We start from the raw sequence: 6000 nt of genomic DNA on the forward strand, positions 1-6000 counted from the left end.
CCACCACATTTCCATGGCAGCACCTTCCAGTCCCGAGCTACTCGCTGTGTGAAAAAGCTTTTTCTCCCATCAACCCTTGCTTGGTTGTACATTCCTTTAAATCTATGCCCTGTGTTTCAAGTAACCAGAGTGTGCAGAGTTGGAATTAATGACGGGATTCAGCGACTTCACATTCTGCTGACATGTCTCTGCAGTCACCCTCGGCATGTTTGCACATGCTCCTCATGTCTGTGTGGGTTTCCACAAGGTGCTCCGGTTTCCTCCCACAGTCCAAAGGTGTGCAGGTTAGGTGGACTGGCCATGGGAAATGCAAGGTCAGGGAATAGGGTAGGGGGGTGAGTCTGGGTGGGATGCTCTTCAGAGGGTCGATAGGCAAAGTGGCCTGCTTCCACACTGTCGGGATTCTATGATTCTATGACCTGAATTCATGATTTCTACCTTCCCTACCCATTAGAAGAAAACAAAGCAGCTATTTCTGGACCTAGGGATTCTGAGATCATATGTAGATTTCCACTGTCAGGGGATTTTGACACTTTCTTTAGGGGCTTAAATTGGGCCAAATCGCAGCAGATTTTCAGATGTCAAACAGTCACTCGTGGTGTTAAAATAGAAAGCTATAATTGCCTTACAATTCTGCACAGAATAGGAGCACAACCCCTACCTCCCTCCTCCACATTTTAGGTCAGGATGGGAAGGTTCACTCAGGCTTGATGAAGACATGAGTCCATTTACACTAATGTTTTCAGAGATTTGCTCTCCCACTGGTTTCCTGAAAAGTACCCTGTGCCAGGCCATGCAGCTGAACAAACAAAAGGCGAGTATCTATCCTAATCATTTATCCTTTCACTGGTGTCTACAATTGGATGTTTCCCTGATGTGAACATGCGTATGTTATAACAAGAAACTAAGAGTGGGTATTGTGGTATTGAGGATCTAACAGATATTAATTGCATCTAGCCTCATGTACAAAGATTTCATTCCTCAGACACACAAGTGTCTGGGCTGGAATTAAACTAATAAACAGGAATCTGTTTCAAGTGATCCGGTGTAAAATGGGTTGTAATACATAAGTTCACTTGATACAGTAATGATATTATGAGCATGTCTCTTAAAGGTACTCTGATATACTGACTGCGGGACATGATACCATATTGGTCACCTTTTGACTCAACTATCTTACCACACTCCTATTTACATGGTGTCCCATATTTTACCTTTGATAAACATCATCATTCAAAAACTCTGCTCCCTGTGTCTCACCTCCCAGTCCCATTCTCCCATTGCTGCTGTTCTTGTTGTCCTGCGACTTTGCTCCCGGGCAAGAAATATTTTGATGTTAAAATTCTCATCCTCCAGTGCTTCCATGGCCTCCTCCATCCTAACTCTCCTCCACTTGACAACCTTCTAAAAGGTCCACAGCCCTTCGATTCTGACTAGATTGAGGTCTGGCAAAAAGGTCATCTAGACCTGAAATATTAGCACTGTTCCTCTGCACAGGTTCTGACAGACCTGCCAAGTATTTCCACCATTTTATGTCAATGCTCTTCTGCTCTGGCCCCTTGAGCTTTAATTTTTTTAAAAGTTCTTTTTTATTTAATTCTTAATCTCTTAATTTTTCTTAGTTGAATTTTAATGGATTGGCCCTGGCAATGGATCAGTTGCCTGGGTACGAAGCTCTGTAATTCCCTCTTTCAACCTCTCATCTCCTCTTCTTCACTTTCTTCCTCTCTGGCATTCCTGAAAGTCTTTTGTTTCTGTTTTGATGGCTCTATAAGTGGTTCGGTGTCATATTTTGTTTTATAACAGTCCTGTGAAGGACAGAGTGCTGTTTTAATATGTTAAAGGTGCCACTGAACTGCATGTTGCCTTCATAAATACACTGGAGAATTTACATGAACAGTGGGTAGCGCAGTCGATAAATAAGGAAGTCAGTTAGGGACTGAAATGGCCATTCTGATGCCATCTTTTATTTTTAACCCTCTGCAAGGCTGCATTTGATCCCATTCTTTGTTACATCCGTTTTCTTTATGTTTTACAGAGTCAGAGAAGCAAACTGCAGAGCAAGAGACTATTCAGCGCGCAAAGACTGTGCTATCTCTTTCAAGGTACTACACAATTATACACACTCCATGGCCTTTAATCCTCTTCCCTTCAGGTATTTACCCAACCTGCCTGTAGACATGATGATCAACATCCTGGAGGTTACCATTGACAAAAGAACTGACTGGGCCACCCGTCTCAACTTTGTGGCTACGTTAGCGAGTCAGACGTTAGTAATTCACCTCCACTCTCCCCCAGTGTCTGCTCACCCCTCTGCAAGGCACAAGTTTGGAGAATGTTAGAATGCTCACCACTTGTATGGATGCGTGCAGCTCCAACAACACTCAAGAAGCTTGATATCATCCAGGACAAAGCAGTCCACTTGATAGCCACCCTGCCCCACCTTAAATATTCACTTCCTTCACCATCCACGGTCAGCAGCCGCAGTGTATACCATCTACAAAATGTATTGTAGTATCTCACCCACATCCTTGCAATACCACCCTCCAGCACCGAGAAGGACAAGGGCAGCAGATTAATAGAAACACAACAACCTGCAAATTTGCCTTCAAGTCTGAGTCAAAATCCTCAAACTCCCTTTCTGAAATCACTATGGGTGTTTCTATGCCTCAAGGACTGCAATGCAAAAGGCAATGCACCACCACCTTCCCAAGGGCAATTAGGGATGGCCAACATTTACTAGCCTATAGAAAGAATAAAAGAAAAATCTGCTTCTACCTCCCTTACAGGCAGTGCTTCCCTGATGATTTCATTAAAAAGTACTGACTGTCTCACCTCTGGCTCAACTGATCATGTTGATCAGAAGACAGAGATACATGAATGTTTTCTTCTGCCTTTCTCCTGCAATCCCACTCGGCCACAGGAATCTATCCTGAGGGACGGGGGTATGTGATTTGTCTTTTTCCCCTTATCATTCTGAACAATTTCCACAGCATTTCACCATCTGGTGATCTCCTGGGTGAACCGTTGCCTACTCAAGGACAGAGAGCATGGCTTCTATCTCAAGATATGCCAGTGCAGTGGCAACAATCTATCAGTGTCACAAAGCAACATCTTCTCACTTCTTTGGAGCGAACACTCGGGTAAGGTATGATGGCAATGTGAGAAAATCAGCCTCAAGCTATTTCACTGGAACCGGATACAATTATGGACTTTACTTTGTTGTCAAAGATCTCTGGTCAGAAGTTGAACAAGCACAAAGCATGTTGAAGGGTCTGAGGAAGGGTCACCAGACCCAACACCCAACTCTGATTTCTCTTCTCTGATTGCTGCCAGACCTGCTGAACTTTTCCAGCAACTTATGTTTTTGTTCCTCATTTACAGCAATCCACAGTTCTTTTGGCTTTTATGATGAGTATCATTTTGTTTTAAGACTCTCTCCCTGTTTTTTTTTTCCCCTTTCATTCATGGGATTTGGGCTTCATTGGCCAATATTTGTTATCCAGCCCCAATTGTCCAGAGGGCATTTAAGTGCCAACGAAATTGATGTGGGTCTGGAGTCACATTTAGGCCAGACCAAAAAAGGGCAGCAGATTTCCTTCCCTAAAGGGCATTATTGAACTAGGTGGGTTTCACAACAATAGATCCATGTTTTTCCATTAGGATAACAATTTTAAATCAGATTTTTTTTCTAACTGAATTTATATTTTACTATTTGTGGTGGGTGATGGGTTTCACACCCATTTCCCCTTGATCATTAGTCTGGATTTCCAGTTTATTTTCCCAGTGACATTACCACTGTGCCATCAGCTCCCCAGTGTGGACATTTTCTAATTGACCTATGGAGAGAATATTATTACACACCTCTGGAACAAGTGGGACTTGAACCCTAGCCTCCTGGTTCAGATGGAGGGACACTACCACTGCTGCACAAGAGCCTCTACCATTGTTAAATTCCATTCATGTTCTGCACAATATGAAGGTTCTTGGTTCTCGGTGAATCACCCACACCCATTGTCTGGCAGGAACTGTAATCGAAACCATTCTATTGGTTGCTGTTTGGAACCACATCTATGTTATTCGGCCAACACAGCTCACAAGTCTATGTTATACGTCATGCAGTAGCCCAAATCTCAACCAAGAGAACCAGAGTGGCACACTGCATGCACTCTTGCAATTTGCATCAAAATATACATTGTTTTATTATAGCAAACCATCCCCAGTAATATTACTGAATGTAATTTGAAAATAAGACATGTAATGACATTACAAAAATATTTGAGAAGATAAAAATTGAGATATTTTCCAGATGCACAGGAGGTCAAAATATGCCCATAAAAATATGTTCATCACTAATAATAAATTCAGGAACAACAGTGTTATGAAGATGTGTTATTTTAAATCATGCTTTAAAACATCGCTGATGGGAAGTATGTCTACATCTTAGAGTTTTTGGGGAAAAAAAACACTTTGCTCAGCAAAGGAGACTGATATCGCAACGGAAATTGCTTCTCATCAAAGTTTGTGAAATGAAAACCATTGGAAAATCTCAGCACCATAAGTGGCTGATTCCGAAAAGGAAAATTCCTAATCTATAACATTGTCTCCTGAAAAGGAAATTCAGCCGTCCATAACTGATTCAGAAAGATACCCAGGGCTCAATATTTTTTTTGGCTACAGGCCAACATTTGAAACAATCTGTGTTTTTTTTTAACTGAATTTGATGTTACTGGGCCAAGAGCTTTTAAGATTAACACTGAGCCAAGTCATACTTTCCTTTTTCAAATGTTGTGTGTTTATGCGCGTGCTGTTTATATTTAAATAGTTGAAACCTTTCATTAACAATCTTTCCACTCTTATTGATACGAACATATGAAATGAGAGCAGAAATAGGCCATTCAGCTCTTTGAACCTGCTCCACCAATCAAGAAGATCATAGCAGATCTGTTTGTGTTTGGAATTCCATATTCTCAACTAGCCCTGATTATTTTTGATATTCCTGCCCAACAAGAATCTATTGACCTCGGCCTTAAAAATATTCAATGACGAAATGGGCACTTAAATAGGATATGAGACGAACTAAAGCAGGATACGAAAGGATACTGGCAGATAGGATAAAGAAAGCTCCAAAGTTTACTTACAAATACATTAAGGGTAAAAGGATGACAGGGGAAAGAGTTGGGCCCAAGAAGGCCCACAGAAGTAATTTGTGCATGGAGCCAGAGGATATAGCAGGGTTCTAAATGAATGCTTTGTGCTGGTGTTCACTCGTGAGAGGGATGGTATTGGTATAGAAATCAGAGAGAAGGTTTGTGATACAATTAAAGAAATTAGCTTAGAAAAGGAAGATATTCTGAGTGATGTGGCAGACTTAAATCTCCAGAGTCAGATGAAATGTATCCCAGATTGCTGACTAAGGCAAGGGGGGAAATAGCAAGGGCACTTGTAAAAGTATTCAATTCCTCTCTGGCCACAGGAGAAGTGCCGGAGGACTGGAGGATAGCCAATGCAGTACTGTTATTCAAGAAGGGAACAGGGATAAACCAGGAAACTACAGGCCATTCAGTCTCACTTCACTGGTGGGGAAACTACTGGAAGCAATTTTGAGGGACAGAATTAATCTGCAATTGGAGAGGCAGGGATTAATCAAGAACACCAGCGCAGTTTTTCAAGGGGAGCTCATGTCTGACCAACTTGATTGAATTTTTTGAAGAGGTGAGCAGGTGTGTAGATGAAAGCAATTCTTTTGTTGTAGTTTATTGGGCTTCAGCAAGGCTTTTGATAAGGTCCCACATGGGAGACTGATAGTGAAGTTGCGAGCCCATCGGATCCAAAGAAATTGGATCCACAATTAGCTGAGTGCCAGGAAGCAGACGGTGATCGATAAGTGGTATTTTTGTGACTGAATGGCTGTGTCCAGTGGGATTCCATAGGGAGAGATAGTAGGAACTGGAGATGCTGGAGAATCTGAGATAACAAGGTGTAGAGCTGGATGAACAC

General features: G+C 42.0%; 1 protein-coding gene across 2 annotated transcripts in view; it reads right to left on the minus strand.

Annotated features, from left to right (window-relative positions):
- LOC109919143 (cadherin-7-like) overlaps nt 1-6000 on the minus strand; it is a 139312-nt gene that overhangs the window by 81395 nt on the left and 51917 nt on the right. The window lies entirely within an intron of this gene.

This window comes from Rhincodon typus, chromosome 4, assembly GCF_021869965.1.
Source record: "Rhincodon typus isolate 14 chromosome 4, sRhiTyp1.1, whole genome shotgun sequence".
NCBI lineage: Eukaryota > Metazoa > Chordata > Chondrichthyes > Orectolobiformes > Rhincodontidae > Rhincodon > Rhincodon typus.